We start from the raw sequence: 22,762 nt of genomic DNA on the forward strand, positions 1-22,762 counted from the left end.
TGGACCAGCACCGGAGAGTTGAGCATAGTTCAGTCTGTATGTGTTGCGTTCTTTCACCTAGTTGTAAACGCAAGCAGAGCAGAGCAGAAACTGGCTACTTTTTAGTTGACTGATGTAACTGTTATTTAACAGAACAAAAATAAACTAGTGTTTATTCGCGGTGTTGAGCTAGTATTGTAACTGACATGTAACGTTAGCTAATGTTTCATCCCCTGTCGACTGAGGTGAATGAATAAGCTACGCTAGATACCACAGCCAGGTCAGCTCTAGCCTCTAGTTATCTGTCAGATAAAGATATGAGGTGTCTATTATTACTATCTAATAGCTGTTGTTTGTACGGAAATGTTTTGTATTTGTAGCCTTTGTTTTGTCAGTTTCAGAAGTAAATTAACTTGGCCAGCTTTTGTCAGTTGATGTACCATTAGAGAGAGAGCTGGCCAAAAGTTAGCTAACGTTAGCTATTCCTTTCTTGCTTCAATCAGACTAGACCTGAATCAAACGATGAAACCACGGGCCATTGGATTGAATATTGATATTCTGACATTTTATCAGTGCAATGTGAGTTTTAGTCAGTGTGGCAATGTAACGTTATTGATCTGTCAGTTTCCCTAGCTAATTCCTTACTTTTCACACTGGCACAGTAATAAACAGCTCTAACATTACAAGCGCCACTGTCATGGTGCACACCAGAGGTCTGCGTAGGACCTATTTCTTCATGCTGCTCCCACTTTTGTCTGACTCCAACCCACTACCGCAAGAACTGGTCCCATACCCAACCGCTTTTAGGCTATGTGACGTATGTCACTTGCCAGCCATGGTCCCAGCAATTGTGCGTCCAATAGGCAATATAAAATGCACAAAAATAACAAATCTGTTCAATAACCACAGATTCTCACATGGTCCCTATATTGTATTACTGGGCTATATCAGCCAATATGCTAGATTTACTGTACCAGTCAAAAGTTTGGGCACACCTACTCATTCCAGGGGTTTTCTTTATTTTTACTATTTTCTACATTGTAGTATAATAGTGAAGACGTCAAAACTATGAAATAGCACACATGGAATCATACATCCACGGACCAGGATGTATACATCCATGGACCAGGATGTCTTGCTCCCAGGCAGACTAAATAACTTTTTTGCCCGCTTTGAGGACAATACAGTGCCACTGACACGGCCTGCAACCAAAACATGCGGCCTCTCCTTCACTGCAGCCGAGGTGAGTAAAACATTTAAACGTGTTAACCCTCGCAAGGCTGCAGGCCCAGACGGCATCCCCAGCCGCGCCCTCAGAGCATGCGCAGACCAGCTGGCTGGTGTGTTTACGGACATATTCAATCAATCGCTATCCCAGTCTGCTGTTCCCACATGCTTCAAGAGGGCCACCATTGTTCCTGTTCCCAAGAAAGCTAAGGTAACTGAGCTAAACGACTACTGCCCCGTAGCACTCACTTCCGTCATCATGAAGTGCTTTGAGAGACTAGTCAAGGTCCATATCACCTCCACCCTACCTGACACCCTAGACCCACTCCAATTTGCTTACCGGCCAAATAGGTCCACAGACGATGCAATCTCAACCACACTGCACACTGCCCTAACCCATCTGGACAAGAGGAATACCTATGTGAGAATGCTGTTCATCGACTACAGCTCGGCATTTAACATCATAGTACCCTCCAAGCTCGTCATCAAGCTTGAGACCCTGGGTCTCGACCCCGCCCTGTGCAACTGGGTACTGGACTTCCTGACGTGCCGCCCCCAGGTGGTGAGGGTAGGCAACGACATCTCCACCCCGCTGATCCTCAACACTGGGGCCCCACAAGGGTGCGTTCTGAGCCCTCTCCTGTACTCCCTGTTCACCCACGACTGCGTGGCCACGCACGCCTCCAACTCAATCATCAAGTTTGCGGACGACACAACAGTGGTAGGCTTGATTACCAACAACGACGAGACGGCCTACAGGGAGGAGGTGAGGGCCCTCGGAGTGTGGTGTCAGGAAAATAACCTCACACTCAACGTCAACAAAACTAAGGAGATGATTGTGGACTTCAGGAAACAGCAGAGAGAACACCTCCCTATCCACATCGATGGAACAGTAGTGGAGAGGGTAGCAAGTTTTAAGTTCCTCGGCATACACATCACAGACAAACTGAATTGGTCCACCCACACAGACAGCATCGTGAAGAAGGCGCAGCAGCGCCTCTTCAACCTCAGGAGGCTGAAGAAATTCGGCTTGTCACCAAAAGCACTCACAAACTTCTACAGATGCACAATCAAGAGCATCCTGGCGGGCTGTATCACCGCCTGGTACGGCAACTGCTCCGCCCACAACCGTAAGGTTCTCCAGAGGGTAGTGAGGTCTGCACAACGCATCACCGGGGGAAAACTACCTGCCCTCCAGGACACCTACACCACCCGATGTTACAGGAAGGCCATAAATATCATCAAGGACAACAACCACCCGAGCCACTGCCTGTTCACCCCGCTATCATCCAGAAGGCGAGGTCAGTACAGGTGCATCAAAGCTGGGACCGAGAGACTGAAGAACAGCTTCTATCTCAAGGCCATCAGACTGTTAAACAGTCACCACTAACATTGAGTGGCTGCTGCCAACACACTGACTCAACTCCAGCCACCTTAATAATGGGAATTGATGGGAAATTATGTAAAATATATCACTAGCCACTTTAAACAATGCTACCTAATATAATGTTTACATACCCTACATTACTCATCTCATATGTATATGTATATACTGTACTCTATATCATCTACTGCATCTTTATGTAATACAGGTATCACTAGCCACTTTAACTATGCCACTTTGTTTACATACTCATCTCATATATATATACTGTACTCGATACCATCTACTGTATCTTGCCTATGCCGCTCTGTACCATCACTCATTCATATATCTTTATGTACATATTCTTTATCCCCTTACACTTGTGTGTATAAGACAGTAGTTTTGGAATTGTTAGTTAGATTTCTTGTTGGTTATTACTGCACTGTCGGAACTAGAAGCACAAGCATTTCTCTACACTCGCATTAACATCTGCTAACCATGTGTATGTGACAAATAAAATTTGATTTTGATTTGAGTAACTAAAAAATTGTTAAACAAACCACCCTTTGCCTTGATGACTGCTTTGCACACTCTTGGCATTCTCTTAACCAGTTTCATGAGATAGTCACCGGGAATGCATTTCAATTAACAGGTGTGCCTTGTTAAAAGTGAATTTATGGAATTTCTTTATTTCCTTATTGTGTTTGAGCCAATCAGTTGTGTTGTTACAAGGTTGGTGTACAAAAGATAGCCCTATTTGGTAAAAGACCAAGTCCATATTATGGCAAGAACAGCTCAAATAAGCAAAGATAAATGACAGTCCATCATTACTTTAAGACATGAAGGTCAGTCAATCTGTAAGATTAAGAACTTTGAAAGTTTCTTCAGGTGCAGTCGCAAAAAACATTGAGTGCTATGATGAAACTGGCTCTCATGAGGACCGCCACAGGAAAGGAAGACCCAGAGTTACCTCTGCTGCAGAGGATAAGTTCATTAGCGTTAACTGCACCTCAGATTGCAGCCCGGATAAATGCTAAGTAACAGACACATCTCAACAACTGTTCAGAGGAGACTGTGTGAATCAGGCCTTCATGGTCAAATTGCTGCAAAGAAACCACCACTAAAGGACACCAATAATAATAATACGAGACTTGCTTGGGCCAAGAAGCACGAGCAATGGACATTAGACCGGTGGAAATCTGTCCTTTGGTCTGATAAGTCCAAATTCAAGATTTTTGGTTCCAACCCCTATGTCTTTGTGAGACGCAGAGTAGGTGAATGGATGATCTCCACGTGTGGTTCCCACCTTGAAGCATGTAGGAGGAGGTGTGATGGCGTGGGGGTGCATTGCTGGTGACACTGTCAATGATTTATTTAGAATTCAAGGCACACTTAACCAGCATGGCTACATCAGCATGGAATTCTGCAGCGATACGCAATCCCATCTGGTTGGCGCTTAGTGCGACTATCATTTGTATTTCAAAAGGACAATGACCCAACACACCTCCAGGCTGTGTAAGGGCTATTTGACCAAGAAGGAGAGTAATGAAGTGTTGCATCAGATGACCTGGCCTCCACAATCACCTGACCTCAACCCAATTAAAAATACATTTAAAAAAATGTACCCCCTTTTTTTCTCCCCAATTTCGTGGGATCCAATTGGTAGTCTTGTCTCATCGCTGCAACATCCTTATGGACTCGGGAGAGGCGAAGAGCCATGCATCCTCCAAAACACAACCCAACCTAGCCGCACTGCTTCTTGACACAATGCACATCCAACCCGGAATCCACCTGCACCAATGTGTCTGAGGAAACACTATACACCTGGTCAGCGTGCACTGTGCCCGGCCAACCACAGGAGTCGCGAGTGTGCGATGAAAAAGGATATCCCTGCCGGCCAAACCCTCCCTAACCCGGACGGCGCTGGGCCAATTGTGCGTCGCCCCATGGGCCTGCCAGTCGCAGCCAGCTGCGACAGAGCCTGGGCTCGAACCCAGAGTCACTAGACCACTGCACCACCCGGGAGGCCCTCAACCCAATTGAGATGGTTTGGGATGAGTTAGACCGCAGAGGGAAGGAAAAGCAGCCAACAAGTGCTCAGCATATGTGGGAACTCCTTCAAGACTGTTGGAAAAGCATTCCAGGTGAAACAGGTTAAGAGAATGCCAAGTGTGTGCAAAGCTGTCATCAAGGCAAAGAATTGCAATTTTGAAGAATTTCAAATGGTTGGTTACTACATGATTCCGTATGTGTTATTTCATAGATTTGTATTCATTTTTAATCTACAGTGTAGAAAATTGTAAAATGAAGAAAACCCTTGAGTTGGTGTGTCCAAACGTTTGACTGGTACTGTAGTTTGAAGAGAACAGGGTTGGAGAGACTTGCACTTTCTCTTGAGCTATTGTTATAGCCTACCTTTTAGGCGTGGGAAGATTTTCAGACAGAAATATGGGTAATCAATATTTAGGCCTATTTCTAGGCAATGTAGTAATCTATAGCCTAATCATGGGCCTATTTAGAAAGTACATTTCCCTGGAAAGTTAACTTCCCCATTCTTCTCTGCCCATGCATAGGCTATAGCCTACTCTATTTAATTGAGGTATGGCTACTGAACTTGAAGCACTTGATGACAGCGACACTTGCTACGTTTTACATAGGCCTATAGGATATAGCCTACCTTTTAGGAGGATGATTTGCAGGCAAAGAAATAAATGGGATATCAATATTTATTGAAAAGGAAAAGGTGCAATGCTCGCTCACCATAGTAGCCTAATCTATGCGTGCGTTGCGCCTTTTCCTTATCAATGTTGATGACATTTTTTGATTGTACTTTGACTCACGTTGGTTGAGCGCCCTCTACTTCTTTCCAGTATCAATATTTATTTACAGACTGTCATAACCTACAATCTAATCATATTTAAGTTAATAGCATATCGAAGTTAATTGCCACTTGATTCTCCCCCCATGTAGGCAGCCTACTCTATTTCAATGAGACCACACATACTAGGCACTTGAACTCTCACGCCCAACAAGGAGAGGAAGGCTACTGAAGTTGAAGCAGAAAATTGTAAATCATGTGAAAAATATGTGCTTTTAATACATTAGCCAGCTAGTTAACGTTACCCACCTAGCTAGAATTCGTAACACATCATATATTTTGCAAATTCGTAACATATTGTATGTTTTGTTATTAGTAACATATAATAAAAATTGTAATTCGTAACATACATTACAAAATGGGTAATGGACATCCACAAATGAATAAATACCATACATACCAGAAATTGTTGCCACCCCTATTACTAGCCTGTTCAACCTCTCTTTCGTGTCGTCTGAGATTCCCAAAGATTGGAAAGCAGCTGCGGTCATCCCCCTCTTCAAAGGGGGGGACACTCTTGACCCAAACTGCTACAGACCTATATCTATCCTACCATGCCTTTCTAAGGTCTTCGAAAGCCAAGTCAACAAACAGATTACCGACCATTTCGAATCTCACCATACATTCTCTGCTATGCAATCTGGTTTCAGAGCTGGTCATGGGTGCACCTCAGCCACGCTCAATGTCCTAAACGATATCTTAACCGCCATCGATAAGAAACATTACTGTGCAGCCGTATTCATTGATCTGGCCAAGGCTTTCGACTCTGTCAATCACCACATCCTCATCGGCAGACTCGACAGCCTTGGTTTCTCAAATGATTGCCTCGCCTGGTTCACCAACTACTTCTCTGATAGAGTTCAGTGTGTCAAATCGGAGGGTCTGCTGTCCGGACCTCAGGCAGTCTCTATGGGGGTGCCACAGGGTTCAATTCTTGGACCGACTCTCTTCTCTGTATACATCAATGAGGTCGCTCTTGCTGCTGGTGAGTCTCTGATCCACCTCTACGCAGACGGCACCATTCTGTATACTTCTGGCCCTTCTTTGGACACTGTGTTAACAACCCTCCAGGCAAGCTTCAATGCCATACAACTCTCCTTCCGTGGCCTCCAATTGCTCTTAAATACAAGTAAAACTAAATGCATGCTCTTCAACCGATCGCTACCTGCACCTACCCGCCTGTCCAACATCACTACTCTGGACGGCTCTGACTTAGAATACGTGGACAACTACAAATACTTAGGTGTCTGGTTAGACTGTAAACTCTCCTTCCAGACCCATATCAAACATCTCCAATCCAAAGTTAAATCTAGAATTGGCTTCCTATTTCGCAACAAAGCATCCTTCACTCATGCTGCCAAACATACCCTTGTAAAACTGACCATCCTACCAATCCTCGACTTTGGCGATGTCATTTACAAAATAGCCTCCAATACCCTACTCAACAAATTGGATGCAGTCTATCACAGTGCAATCCATTTTGTCACCAAAGCCCCATATACTACCCACCATTGCGACCTGTACGCTCTCGTTGGCTGGCCCTCGCTTCATACTCGTCGCCAAACCCACTGGCTCCATGTCATCTACAAGACCCTGCTAGGTAAAGTCCCCCCTTATCTCAGCTCGCTGGTCACCATAGCATCTCCCACCTGTAGCACACGCTCCAGTAGGTATATCTCTCTAGTCACCCCCAAAACCAATTCTTTCTTTGGCCGCCTCTCCTTCCAGTTCTCTGCTGCCAATGACTGGAACAAACTACAAAAATCTCTGAAACTGGAAACACTTATCTCCCTCACTAGCTTTAAGCACCAACTGTCAGAGCAGCTCACAGATTACTGCACCTGTACATAGTCCACCTATAATTTAGCCCAAACAACTACCTCTTTCCCAACTGTATTTAATTTATTTATTTATTTTGCTCCTTTGCACCCCATTATTTTTATTTCTACATTGCACATTCTTCCATTGCAAAACTACCATTCCAGTGTTTTACTTGCTATATTGTATTTACTTTGCCACCATGGCCTTTTTTGCCTTTACCTCCCTTCTCACCTCATTTGCTCACATTGTATATAGACCTGTTTATACTGTATTATTGACTGTATGCTTGTTTTACTCCATGTGTAACTCTGTGTCGTTGTATCTGTCGAACTGCTTTGCTTTATCTTGGCCAGGTCGCAATTGTAAATGAGAACTTGTTCTCAACTTGCCTACCTGGTTAAATAAAGGTGAAATAAAAAAATAGAAAATAAGAAAATATCATGCTAAATGGAGTGTCCCGGATTTACATACAGATTAATACAAAATTCTCTGAGACCAGGTTGGGCCACCAGGGTTGAGGTAATTTCGATTTCAATTCAGTCAATTCAAGATGTAAACCGAACATTAGAATCAGAACATGAGAAAATGAGAATTTAAGTGTACTTCCTGAATTGAAAAAGATTTGACCCCAACCCAGGTGGCCCCATCAAGGATGGGATAATGGTCCCAGCTGTAGACTGTAATCCCGGAGTCAAACAAGTCTCCTGGCTTGTCGGTGACGACCCACAGCACAGCAGAGACAGAGACTGATCTGTTTAATCAGCAGCTGACTGAGGATATGGAGATGTTCCTTTCACACTGAGCTGAGCACCAATAACCAACTCTTTGTCAGGGAGGGTTCTGCTGTTACAGCTCACAGGAAGAATACATTTCCCTTGTAGTCAGGAGCACCACTTTGGTTTTAGAAGTGGAGTGGGATATAACCTGTCGGGGGATCTGGGGGTTCTCCCCAGAATTTTTTGGGGCATCTAAAGCTAATTTCCTGCATTTTTACACAAGCCAATATGCCGTCTCCATTTAGAACAAAAAGTAAGCAGAAATGCCCAGTCATCAAGCTAGGTAAGAGATTGTTATTAAATATGTTTAAGTGTTTAGTAAGACTGAACTAGATCAAAGGTAATTCAATAATTAAATTCAAAAATTGTGTTGCATCTTTAATCAATAGCCTAACAAATGAACAACTCTTAAAGACTTTTGATTGTCTTTATTAAGACCTAAGTCCTCTATATCAAATTTCAGCCAGACCGACCAGCCAGCCCAAGCCGTCTGCACATTCACACCTTTCATATTTTTAATTCCCAATGGAAAGGTTTGGAAACAAAAAACTAAACCAAAGAAACCCACATACACCTCAAATATACATTAACACAGAAACAGCACATCCTCCATATACAGTTAATATCATAGGACTAATGGTACTGTAGAGCTCTGTTTTACTTTCACACAATACAGCTGGGTCACCCCTTCCTGTCCCTAGGGGTCCACCACCCTGTAGCGCCCCAAAACAACACACCCCACTCAGCTTTAGGATCTTAGTGAAACATTCATTACTGGTTTCGGGTGTGTTAGTCCAAGGCCAGAGTGACAACCCACAGGACGACAGACCCCCAGGACCAGGACTGATCAGCCCAGCCACTAGGGATTGCCTAAATAGGTCAAACTCAAATCAAATCTCATTTGTCACATACACATGTATGTGTAGCAGATGTTAATGTGACTGTAGCGAATTGCTTGTGCTTCTAGTTCCGACAGTGCAATAATATCTAACAAGTAATCTAACAATTCCCCAACAACTACCTAATACACACAAATCTAAAGGGGGGAATGAGAATATGTACATGTAAGTATATGGATGAGCGATGGCCGAGCGGCATAGGCAAAGTGTAATAGTTGGTATAAAGTACAGTATATACATGTGATATGATTAATGTAAAATATGTAAACATTATTCAAGTGGCATTATTTAGAGTGCATTGTATAAAGTCACTGGTGATCCATTTATTAAAATGGCCAGTGATTGGGTCTGTAAAAATAAACTCATTAAACTCAACTCAATGTAGGCAGTAGCCTCTCTGAGTTAGTGATTGCTGTTTAGCAGTTGAATGGCCTTGAGATAAAGCTGTTTTCCAGTCTCTCGGGTCCCAGCTTTGATGCACCTGTACTTACCTTGCCTTCTGGATTGTAGCGGTGTGAACAGGCAGTGGCTCGGGTGGTTGATGTCCTTGATGATCTTTTTGGCCTGCCTGTGACATCGGGTACTGTAGGTGTCATGGAAGGCAGGTGATGCATTGTGCAGACCGCACCACCCTCTGGAGAGCCTTGCGGTTGAGGGTGGTGCAGTTGCCATACCAGGCTGTGATACAGCCCGACAGGATGCTCTCGATTGTGCATCTGTAAAAGTTTGTCAGGGTTTTGGGTGTCAAGACAAATTTCTTCAGCTTCCTGAGGTTGAAGAGGATATGTTGCGCCTTCTTCACCACATTGTCTGTGTGAGTGGACCGTTTCAGTTTGTCTGTGATGTGTACACCGAGGAACTTAAAACGTTCCACCTTCTCCACTGCTGTCCTTCCGATGTGGATAGGGGGGTGCTCTCTCTGCTGTTTCCTGAAGTCCACGATCATCTCCTTTGTTTTGTTGACGTTAAGTGAGAGGTTGTTTTCCTGACACCACACTCCGAGTGTCCTCACCTCTGTCCTGTAGGCTCGTGATTGTTGGTAATCAAGTCCACTACTGTTGTGTCGTCTGCAAACTTGATGAGTTGAAGGCGTGCATGGCCACGCAGTCGTAAATGAACAAGTAGTACAGGAGAGGGCTGAGCACGCACCCTTGTGGGGCCCCAGTGTTGAAGGTCAGCGAAGTGGAGTTGTTGTTTCCTACGCTCACCACCTGGGGACGGCCCGTCAGGATGTCCAGGACCCAATTGCACAGGGTGGGGTTGAGACCCAGGGCCTCGAGCTTGATGATGAACTTGGAGGGTACTATGGTGTTGACTGCTGAGCCGTATGTCCGTAAACACACCAGCCAGCTGGTCTGTGCATGCTTTGAGGACGCGGCTAGGGATGCCGTCTGGGCCAGCAGCCTTGTGAGGATTAACATGTTTAAATGTTTTTTACTCACGTCAGCCAAGGAGAAGAGGGGGGGGGGGGCAGTCCTTGTTATCGAGCCGCGACGGTGGCACCGTATTATCCTCAAAGCGGTTATAGAAGGTGTTTAGTTTGTCTGGAAACGTGACGTCAGTGTCCATGATGTGGCTGAATTTCTTTTTGTAGTCCGTGATTTCCTGTAGACACTGTCACGAAACGGCTCAAAGCCCGTAACAAAAGGGAGACAACGTGGAGATGAGGAGTAACAAAACATATATTTATTAAATGAAGTAAACTAAGTACAATATACAATGGTGTGTATAATCAGTAATCAGTAGTGTAAGTGAGTGTTTTGCATGCATGAATGTGATAATGCAGGGTGTTGAAAGATGCTGTCGCAAACAACCCAAAAACCACCAAGAAACACAACAAAATCCATAAAGGTGTCTGCATGGAGAGAGTCTCCTCCATGAATGGGGAAGTGGTGTATTTATCCTGGGAGACACCGGGCCCAGGTGTCGACCCTCCCAACTCCGCCCACCAGCATCCTAATAAGGAAATAACAGAGAGAGAATACGGCAGACAGAGTGGGAGGGTCGTCACAACACTGCCACATATGTCTCATGTCTGAGCCATTGATTTGCGACCACCTTGTCCCTGTACTGGCATTTCGCTTGTTTGATTGCCTAGTGGAGGGAATAGCTATACTGTTTATATTCAGACATATTCCCAGATCCCTTTCCATGGTTAAATGCGGTGGATCGCGCTTTCAGTTTTGCGCGAATGCCTCAATCCATCCACGGTTTCTGGTTAATGTAGGTTTTAATTGTCACAGTGGGTACAACATCTCCAATGCACTTCTTTATAAACACACTCACCGAGTCAGTGTGGCTTCCGATTGGTCAGACCAGTGTTGAATGGTTCTCGTCACTGGTACATCCTGTTTGAGTTTCTGCCTATAAGACGGGTGGTGCAAGATGGCGTCGTGGTCGGATTTGCCGAAGGGAGGGCGGGGGAGGGCTTTGTATGCATCGCGGAAGTTAGAGTATTAGTGGTCGAGGGTATTGCTCAAGCGCATAGCGCAATCAATATACTGGTAGAATTTAGGTAGTCTTGTTCTCAAATGTGCTTTCTTAAAATCCCCAGCTACAATAAATGCAGCCTCAGGATGTATGGTTTCCAGTTAGTATATAGTCCAACGAGGTTCCTTGATGGCCATCTTGGTGTCTGCTTGAGGGGGAATGTACACAGCTGTGACTATAACTGATGAGAATTCTCTTGGTAGGTAAAATGGCCGGCACTTGAATGTAAGGAATTCTAGATTGGGTGAGCAGAAGGACTTGAGTTCCTGTATGTTGTTATGATTACACCATGAGTCGTTAATCATAAAGCATACACCCCCGCCCTTCCTTTTCCCAGAGATGTGTTTATCTCTGCCGGCGCGATGCATGGAGAAGCCCGGGGTCTGAACCGATTCCAACAACATATCCCGAAAGAGCTGTGAAACAGAGAATGTTAAAAGGTACCTCCTCTGATGTGGGCATGTTTTCAATACAGACTCATTTTAGTCGTATTGTATTCCATTTAAGGCATCCAGACCTTATGAAAGTTGCCCAGTATACCCTTAATCTTGTAATAAATCAAATCTAGTGATACATAACTTGACATTGTGGGAGGATAACCAACCTTCAATTCATGGCAATGCATTTCTTAGCCGCTATAAATGCTTGGTTACACAGTCATCAGTATCAACATTTCCAAGAAAACAAAAACAGGGATAAGGGAGAATCTGTAGACATGCTGAGATAAAAGAACATACTCTTTGCCAGAATTAAGCCAGCCTTCACAAGACCATAACATATGCAAATATGTCCCCTTTTGTGTTTTACACCTCCAGCAGAGGAATGACATTTCTGAGTGCATGTTATTCAGTTTCACTGGCATATAGTATTGCAGTAATTTATGTCTGAGATGATATGAACATGACCGGGCATTCAAACATATCTGTATCCATTCATCATCATCAATAGCTTCTACCAGGTCTTCATCACATTTTTGTTTGACATATTTTGTGTCATCGGGAAAATAATCTATCAACGCTTGATACAATTTGGAAATCAACTTTGGAGGTTAGTCAGACTGCCTTAAAGTTGCATCTGGCTTGTCCAGTGTTTGCTGCACAGAGAGAATAAAGTGTTGTATTTGCAAAAATTCTCCACACAGACTGGTCTTCCCTGGCTGCCTGACCCTGCTGAGATCCATGTCACCAACTGAACCTCCTAAAATGAGGCATGATTTTTTTTACCTTGGTTTACATTTATACATGATATTATCCAAGAATATAATCAGTGGTTCATTAATTGAAATTACCATTATTCCCAGATCCTAGACTGTAGCTTGAAGTTTAAGCTGCTGTCCCATAGCTACTGTAGGTCTACCCATCAATTCAAGATGGAACTTTGTATCATTCACTGATATTGTTAATGTAGGTCTACTGCAAAACTCACCTGAGCTCCATAGACTGGTCTTCCCTGGCTATCTGACCCTGCTGGGACCCTTGTCACCATCTGTTTTAGCTGAGACATGATGAGCATAGTGTTGTGTACTGACTGCACTAGAGGGCTGCATTCCCTCGGCATGACTGCGGAGGTTCCAACAGAGATCACTGCTGCATGGTCGGCATTTTACATCTGCGGCTGTCAGACAGACGACTTTGGGATGAAAATATTTTTCTTGTCCCTCAGATAATTTGGAAATTGTCCTCTTTCTGCTTTGTATGCGTTAGCCTACCTATTGTTAGCTAGGCTAGGGGTTAGGATTAAGGTTATGGTTAAGTTTAGGAGTTAGGTAAAAGGGTTAAGTTTAGGGGAAGGGTTAGCTAACATGCTAAGTAGCTAAAAAGTAGTAAGTAGTTGAAAAGTTGCTAATTATCTAAAATGCTGAAGTTGTCGATGATGAGATTCAAACTCGCAACCTTTGGGTTGCTAGACATGCATGTTATGCAATCACCCTAATCAACCATGTTACTTTTGTTTTTGCCTTAAGTAACCATCTGTCTCGTGTAACCATACCAAATATGAATCGGATTTCCATTTACTATGTTACATCTAGTCGATGAGACCATGCTGGAACTTAGCTCTACTCAGTCCCATAACCTCTTGGTATACCTCTCAACCCCTGTCATGCAGAAATAAAGGTGGACCTCATTTCAGGTCTGTTGTACTCCTCTCTTGATCTCTAATGTTGAATCTTTATGGTTGGTTGTTTTTGAGGCCCCTTGCTATACCAAGCGAGAAATGCCTTCTCCAATCAAAACAAGGAATTGCCATAATTGAACTTCTACGCTGGTTTCCTGTTGGAAGTCAAGGTTCTGCACTGATGTAAGACCTGTGGCACTAATCATGTCCATACACTGCTAGTATTTAACCTCACTCTGGAGAGGAATGCAGACGGGCTTAACTAGATTTTATTTCAAGGTTTCTTTTGCAGGGAAGAAATGGCAGCCTGACCAGAATTCAGAACCACCGACAAATAGACCATTTGGTTTGAGTTATTGCAACGCAAAGTCTGCCGATCAGACCCAGAAACACGTTTTTATGCACTCGACAGACATACTGTTGAAATGATATCTCTGTGACATGCATAGGAATACCATTGATTAACCAGTTGCTTCCAAATCTGTGTGCAGTGCTAATATTTCCTAAACCCAAATCTTTCCTAAAGCCAGGGCAGGCATCAGCAATGGGTCACTGATTGCTCTTGTACGGAGGTCGGCCCAGTAAAAATCTGCTCCTTTACCAGCAGAGGGCAAGGAGTACCGGTATTACCTTGTGATTTGAAGTGATTAGGTTACTGCTTTGGTAACCCCTTTTTCTACTGCTGCTCCACTTTCAGAATGAAGCATTACCCATTTATAAAGAGTGCTCCAGTACACTGATACCACTCCACCCATTCTAAGAAGGAAAATAAGAAACATATGTATCTTTCTGATGCGCAGTTTATCTATTGTGCTGCCCAGAGGCCTATGGTCCTGTGGTGGTAGCACTTGCCCTTGTTGGCTCCTCCATCTTTCTCTGGGTCAGTGTTCCTGAGAGTTGTTAGCAGAGTGAATCTGATCTGTGAATGGAAGCACCACGCAAAACGCTGCATAGGTCATCACCTCACCCAGGTGATTTATCTCCATCCTGCCACTGCCCTTATCACCTGCTCTCCCTTTTCCTCCTCTTTCAGTAACACTTTGTCAGACATAATAATATTATGCTCTCATATGATGGTTGGCCTGCAGAAGCCAACACTGCCCTTTCTTTGAGTGTGCATGTGGCGAAAAAAAGGCTTTTCATTTTCCTAACCTTGTGCCATAAAGAAAATATTGATTTGTTTTGTTCAGTATTTGAATTCTCATTATTCTTTTGTTGTATTGATTTATTTGTTTTATAGTCCACCTGAGGTAAAACTCATGGAGGTTTGATAGACTGGTACTGTATAATAGCATTACATAATTTAAACTAAACTACAAATGTATTGGGAAAGCATGGGGCAGACTGATGGAGTTGCAGCATAAGAGAAGAGTGCATGACAAGTGTTTTGCAAGGGACTGTATAATGTGTAGGCCAAATCTTCCACCTGTACCTTTAAATCTAGCCAGAGGGGATTTTTATAAAATGTCCATAAGAAAGCCAATGTATTATACCACTGTATTATATTCAGATCTGATATAGCAACTGAATTAGAGTATTCACATTACACAAAAAGTTGATAAAGCGCCCAGCAGCTTTCCTCAATATTGCCACAGTACTGTCCAGAATGAACGGTGGGCGGGTGATGGGATGGTCACCCAATACCATGTCCAGCTATGAATAAAATGTGCATTGGGTTCTCCCATTCCCACTACTGCTATAACAGTCCTTGGCCTTTTGGTATGATGTTTTCAAAATGTTTGATTTTGCGCTGGCGTTGGTGGGAATGGAAACAGGGACCCCTTTTCTCTCATTCTGGATGATACAGTACCTTTTCATTAATGTCTTATTTTCTATATCCGTGATCTAATTTCGATTATAAACTGGGTGGTTTGGGCCCTGAATTATGATTGGCTGAAAGCCATTGTATATCAGACCGTATAACACGAGTATGACAAAACATTTTGTTTTACTGCTCTAATTACTTTGGAAGCCAGTTTATAATAGCAATAACGCTCCTCTGGGGGTTTGTGATATATGGCCAATATACCACATCTCCTCGGGCCTTATTGCTTAATTCGACTGTGGAATCCTACCGCAGTGCCAGTAGGCACTTGGTTTCTAATTCTGGAGGAATTGCAGAGGTATCCTTGTCCAGAATTAATACAACTGGCCAGTGTGATTCAACTGGCCATTGTGATTTATTTGAGAGGGCGGGAACATGGCCAACTTTATAGCATAAGTTGTCAGGGTGCATGTACACTTCAAGGCTATCCGTACAAGATGCCTGCGGAGGTGGTCAGAAATATCTAATCACAATCAGATCGCAATCCATCTTTTGATTGTTTACACCTGTCGCCAAATGTGGCCACAATCAGAATGTGTACAAGACAGGAGGTATAAAGGGGGCTTTTGTGTCATTGTTTTGATGAAGGCCATTGATGGACTAAACATTCATCTTTTAACTTGAATAAAACAAGTTTTCAATGGTCAGCGAGCATTACGGCTTCGTTTTTAATGATTATCAAATGTTTTGGTTGTACCTTGACTCACGTTGGTTGAGCACCCTCCACTCTTTAATTTTAAATTAATCTGTAAATACACCATTTCACCTTTGAAATTAGTAACCAATGGTGTTGGATTCTGGATCCAGAGAAGGAGGCCTACATTTTCCATGAATGGATTAACAGTCCTAGACACTGTGTAGATGCAGGCCTGAGCACTCCTCCTTGAAGACCACATGAAATGTTTTAAAAAGTGACACCCATCTGTCCGTTGAAAGGACTTAGGCTTCTCAAAGCAGAGGCATAGAATGATTAAGAACAAATCGTACACAAAAGATGTGCTCCAATCTTCTCCTGGGTGTAGAGCATTGGATGATTATCGTTGTTTCTGTGGTGGACCCTGCTGTGAGGTACACTCTGGACTGTTTTCACAAGAAGAGCACCTGAAAATGCATACTTCAATATACAATTTTCACATTGTTAAACTGCACTCAATAAATCCTCTTTGATGATGCGTTTTCCCTTTGTTGGTGTTTATAGGGCAGAGGTCAGTAACAGGCCAAAACCGTCTGAGTGATTTTTTTGGGTCCCCAAACTTTTTATTAAAAAAAAAATGTTTTCGTTTTTTTTCAAAATGACCAGGAATTCAGCAAAACAAATGTTTAATTAGGAAATCTGTTTCCAAGAAACATATTTGATCGTGTTTCAGTGTAATTCAAGGTATGAAATTATAGTTATTTTCAAATACAATCTCTTTCTAGACTTAGTTAGTTGTGGTCAATTTGCAGTGTGCAAATTATTATAATTATGTTCCACCACCGACCATCAGCTCCAATAAAAATCAGCCCGTGGCTGAATCTAGTTGCCTACCCCGTTATAACTCTTTCATTGGTTATGGTGCTGCGTCATGTAGGATGTCGTAGACACAAATGCTTTATATCAGTACAAACTGACAGTAGCATCATGTAGTGTTTCGTGTTTGTTGGTTGACATTTGATGAACAATTAGAAATAAAAAAAATTGTGGGTATGAAATCTATTGTTTTTAAAGTTTTTGGTTCTTCTCGGGCAGATTTTTTAAATGTTGGTTATTGATCTCTTTGCTGTGAATCATAGTTGTGTTTTAAATCATATCTACTGGTGAAAGATAGCACAATAGAGTAATAATTTATGAATTGAAGTTGTTGCCTTAATTGTAACAAGCCGAGCTACAGTATGTCCATATGTGAGAGAAATGTTCTGTGAAAAAGCTAGGACATATGCTTCCAACCTGTAACATCAACAAGAGGACACATCATTCAATTGCATACTATATCAACTTTCAGATGCTTCTCATAATAATGCAACGGCATTCACATTAGTGAGTTGATTGAACTAACAACAATCTTGTAAGCCAGTAGATGGGAGTATGTGAGCGTTGAAACGTGTTTATGCAACACCATGATAAAATCTTCCCGTCTGGTGGTTGTGCTTAGAAACACGGGACTAGAGGGATAGAGGGATAAAAGGCAAGTGTTGACTGGATGCCAGACAGGTAAATCTTTTCATGGGGTAGTTGGGTAGCTGTGACTCAGGACCCATTCAGGCCTGGATCCCAGGAGGTGAAAGGTAAGTGGTCTTATCTTCTCCTGGCCAGCCTCCAGCCTCTTGATATATCTGATACTCTTGAGATAGGGGAGACAATGGGACAACATTGTGAGCTGGAAGAGCCATTCCTATCAAACATTTAAGCATTTTTCCCTCCCAAATGATTAAGCACTGTATTCAGATCACTTTAGGCTCTTTTTCTTGGGTAGAACAAGGCATTGTGAGTTTGTTATACATATACAGAGAATAATTGTACAAAGGCAACCCACTGGTCACAGACGTCAATTCAATGTCTATTCCACATTGGTTTAAGGTAATTTAATTGAAATTGTGTGGAAACAACATTGATTCAACCAGTGTATGCGCAGTTGGCAAGTTGCTTCAACATTAAATAGCAAGATGTTAACTAACTACGAGTAGCTAATTGGTAAAACAAAAGTAATGCTCTCTCACCATTCTGGTTTGCAGGTACTAAATCTAAGCTTTGCTGACTATTATCTGGTAAAAAACGAAGAGTTATTTAATTTGTGTCCAATCAGAACAGCCAAAAGTTTTAATTTCCACTGTGTGTTGGTTAAAAGGTGAGATGGGAGATAAAAGGCCTATGTGTTGATCCTGGCTTACACAGGAATGGAGAGCCTCTGTGTAAAACAGTCAACCCTGAGACGCTGCTATAGTGCTCCAGGGACAATATGCTCTGCTGAAGCCCCCTCCTTCCCCACACACAGTACAACCCATGCCCATTCACAGTTGACTACAATAAAACACATTTTGCCCACTCTGCCAGAACCAGAAACATGGCATAGTGCAGTCACACTACATGCTTAAAGGCCCATTGGGGTCAACAACATGATTTCCTGTGTTTTATATATATTTCCACATGATGAGGTTGGAATAATACTATGAAACTGTGAAAATTATGATAATGCCATTTTAGTGTAAAAGCTGTTTGAAAAGACCGCCTGAAATTTCTGCCTGTTTTGGTGGGATGGAGTTTTGGCCTGTCTGGCGACATCAACAGGTAGTATAAGTATATATACAGTAGACAGTGTGCAAAGCAGTCATCAAGGCAAAGGGTGGTTACGTTGAAGAATCTAAAATCTTAAATGTATTTTGATTTGTTTAACACTTTTTTGGTTACTACATGATTCCATATGTGTTATTTCAAAGTTTTGATGTCTTCACTATTATTGAACCATATGATGCTGTAAATTTAGAAAATTAGTTACAGTTCATATAAGGAAATCAGTCTAGTCTATGGATTTCACATGACTGGACAAAGGCGTAGCCATGGGTGGGCTTGGGAGGGCATAGGCCCACCCACTTGGGAGCCTGGCCCACCCACTGGGGAGTGAGACCGAGCCAATCAGAATGAGTTTTTCCCCACAAAAGGGCTTTATTAGTGACATAAATACTCATCAACTTCATCAGCTACCCATAAGGTGAATGCACCAATTTGTAAGTCGCTCTGGATAAGAGCGTCTGCTAAATGACTTAAATGTAAATGTAGCTGGTCTCAGATGATCCCGCAGGTGAAGAAGCTGGATGTGTAGGTCCTGTGCTGACGTGGTTACATGTGGTCTGTAGTTGTGAGGCCAGTTGGTTGTACTGCCAAATTCTCTAAAACGACGTTGGAGGAGGCTTATGGTAGAGAAATTAACATTCAGTTCTCTGGCAACAGCTCTGGTGGACATTCCTGCAGTCAGCATGCCAATTGCATGCTCCCACAAAACTTAAGACATCTGTGGTATTGTGTTGTGTGACAAAACTGCACATTTTAGAGTCACCTTTTATGTTCCCCAGCATGCTGATGATCATGCTGTTTAATCAGCTTCTTAATATGTCACACCTGTCAGGTGGATGGATTATCTTGGCAAAGGAGAATTTCTCACTAACAGGGATGTAAACAAATTTGTGGACAACATTTGAGAGAAATAAGCTTTTTGTGCATATTGAACATTTCTGGGATATTTTATTTCAGCTCATGAAACATGGGACCAACACTTTACATGTTGAGTTTATATTTCTGTTCAGTATATATATATAGACAGTAAGTTAATAGACCAATATAAATTAGGGGTTCAAACCTCTCTTTCAATAACAGCTACTATTCAGGTTACATATCCCTCCCATTAGGCTTATCCAATTATCATCCTCACTCAGACCACTCCCAGACAATCCTAGCAAAATTCTTGCTTGAAGAATTGCTCTTTGCTATTTTTGTTTATTTTTAGACCATTTTAACTTTTAAAAAATTGTACAAAGATACTTAATTGTTACCCAGAAATTATTTATTATTGAGATATGAACAGCTGCATTGAGCCTTCAATTCAAACTCCAACTGTTGGCTAGATATGTGACTGTCAAAGAACAACCTTGGATTGTACCGTTTGCCAAACAGATTTGGGCCAAAGAATTGTCCTGTACAGAGGGGAAGTGAGCATGTTCTGGTTCGTAAATGTGTCTACCCCACTTGATGAAACCGGTGGTAAGAAACCGGGGGTTAATCCTCCCTTCCCTCTGGAGCAGCCAGTAGAGGATCTGCTAGCATGTTTGGCGCGGGCGGGTAGCAAAGTCAGTGGTTTAAAACATGCATACCCATCTGGAGCCCAGCCCAATCTACACAGGATCTTACTGGTTGTAGAACAGACAGTTTTGTGTAACATCCGCTTTGTGTGTGTGTGTGTGTGTGTGTGTGTGTGTGTGTGTGTGTGTGTGTGTGTGTGTGTGTGTGTGTGTGTGTGTGTGTGTGTGTGGGTGGGTGGGTGGGGGTCTCTGTGAAGCAATCCATTTATTTGCTTTCATATAGTTGCCTTTTAAACAAGTTTCATGATATCTGACCATAAAAGACACTCCTGTGGAGTAAAAAAAACATGGAGTGAGAAAAAGTGGCTGTGATAATGTTGTGTGAGGGCTTGCAAATTTGAGCAATCATCGCACTATTATTGAATAAAACTAACCAAATTATCTCACCACAGTACTAAAAAAGGGCTTTCAGTTTCAACCAATCATCACACATTTACAGCATCATAGGGTTCACTCAAGCCACAGGTCAAACTTTTTCCCCTCGTCAGCGCATTTTCATGTACAATTTGACAAAATCATTGCATATTGCCATGAAATATTTCAGAATTACCACAGCATAAAACGCTGTGAAATGCTGGAGGGACTGTAAAATGTTCTGATACTTGGTAGAGTTCATGAGGCTATTGACCTTCACAAGGGCCCCAGGAAGCAAAACAGCCCCATAACATCCATATTTTACAGTAGGTATGGGGTACTTTTCTGCATATGCACCCTTCTTTAGTAAAAAAAAATAGCCAAAGAGCTCTATTTTTGTCTCATCTGACCCTAGCACCGGTTTCAATCCAAGTGACAATGCCGTTAGGCAAGCTCTGTGCATTTACATTTGTCAGTTGCATAAAGGATTTTTTTCAGGCAACTCTTCCAGAGAGCATATTGGCAAGAAGATAGCATCTAACTGTAGATTTTGAGACTCGGTGACCCGAATATGCGACCAAGTTCTGTAATTCTCAAACCTTGGCCCTTGGATTTTTATTTTCCTCCTGAACCATTTTCCTCATAGTGTGTGGGGACAAGATAGACCTACTAGGCAAGTGTAACACTGTTCCAATGGTTTTAAACTTTTTAAAGTTTGCCCTAATAGTGGTAAGTGGCATATTTAATTTTTGAGCTATTTGTTGTACCCATTGCCTAATTTATGAAGGTTAACAACCATTTGTCTGTTTCGTTTTTGAACACTTTGCCTTTTCCAATGGTGATGAGTGACACAGGGATTTTTCATGCTTGTTACCTCATTTTTATACCCCAGTGAAACAGAAAGCCCTGCATTGTCAAATCTGAATAACTGTGGTCTTGCTTTTAATTAATATTTATCATAAAAATACTTTTCCAGCTTGTCTTTTGTTTTTACAAAGACTGTATCAGGTGTTCAACATTGTTTAAGGCTGAAACACTATTTGGCAAAGTGTCCCATAACATAACTGCTGTCCAGTAATTGAAAGAATAATAACGTTTAATATAAATGTTCAATTATAAATGAATTCATTTAATTATGGGCTGTTTATGCCAGTTTAATAAAATACCATCCCTCTTTTTAATCTGAGTCATTAGGACCAGGCTTTCTGAACTTAAATTGTAGCCTATATGTAGCCTATACTTTGTCATCCTCTCCTTTCTCTCATAAAGTTTTTTTCCTCATAAAAGCAAACACCCGCACTAATTACCGGCGGGGGTTCCCGCTCTGTCAGACAACACACTGGAACAGTGTTAACAGTGGAAACATTCTTAATGAATGTGTCTTAAATGCATGGTTATTAAGGATCGTGGGTATGTGGTTGTTTTATACTGCGGGGAGAGCACTGAGCGTTACGGAATTCTCTGCAGGTGGCGAAGTGAGCAGAGAGAGCTAGGTATATAAAATGTACATGGCGATGCATGGGAACATGAAGCTGTGAAGAGAAACTATAAAGCAATAGTTACCTGTCTTGCTTGTAAAAAATTACGAGGTGACCACGGTGGAATCATATGTGCGTTACATATTTTCAATATTTTGTTTATTATTATCGAATATATTTTTAAAAACTCAGCATAGTTAAATAATAAATTAAAATCAGTTTTTAATTAGATAGATAGTGCTGATAAGAAAACAGCATCAATAGGCCCAATGAAGGTCATGATAGTATAGTATAATACAATATAATAATAATAGGCGAATTAATAAATAAAAATAATGATAATAATAACAATAACAGCAACAATAATAATAATAAAACACATAACAATAACCATAATAATCATAATTATAATAACCATAATAAAAATAGCCTACATGTTATTATTCCTGATTTATATTATATATTAGCATCATTATTGTGAGCGTTAGGCTATTGTTGGCTATTGCTATTGTTGTGGGCAACCTCGAAAATAATACTGCAAAAAAAAAAAATATATATATATCAAACATCAACAATAACAAAAATGTCTATCATGTGTAGAACAAGATTGGACAATGAGTGTCTTATCCCTTTCCTTGGAATTCCAAATCCAATGCGCTTTGTTATGCTAAGTGTGCCTGACATCACCAGTGAGATCAAAGCCGTGCAGGAGTACTTATGAGTT

This window comes from Oncorhynchus nerka, linkage group LG10 (genome assembly GCF_034236695.1).
Source record: "Oncorhynchus nerka isolate Pitt River linkage group LG10, Oner_Uvic_2.0, whole genome shotgun sequence".
Classification (NCBI taxonomy): Eukaryota; Metazoa; Chordata; class Actinopteri; order Salmoniformes; family Salmonidae; genus Oncorhynchus; species Oncorhynchus nerka.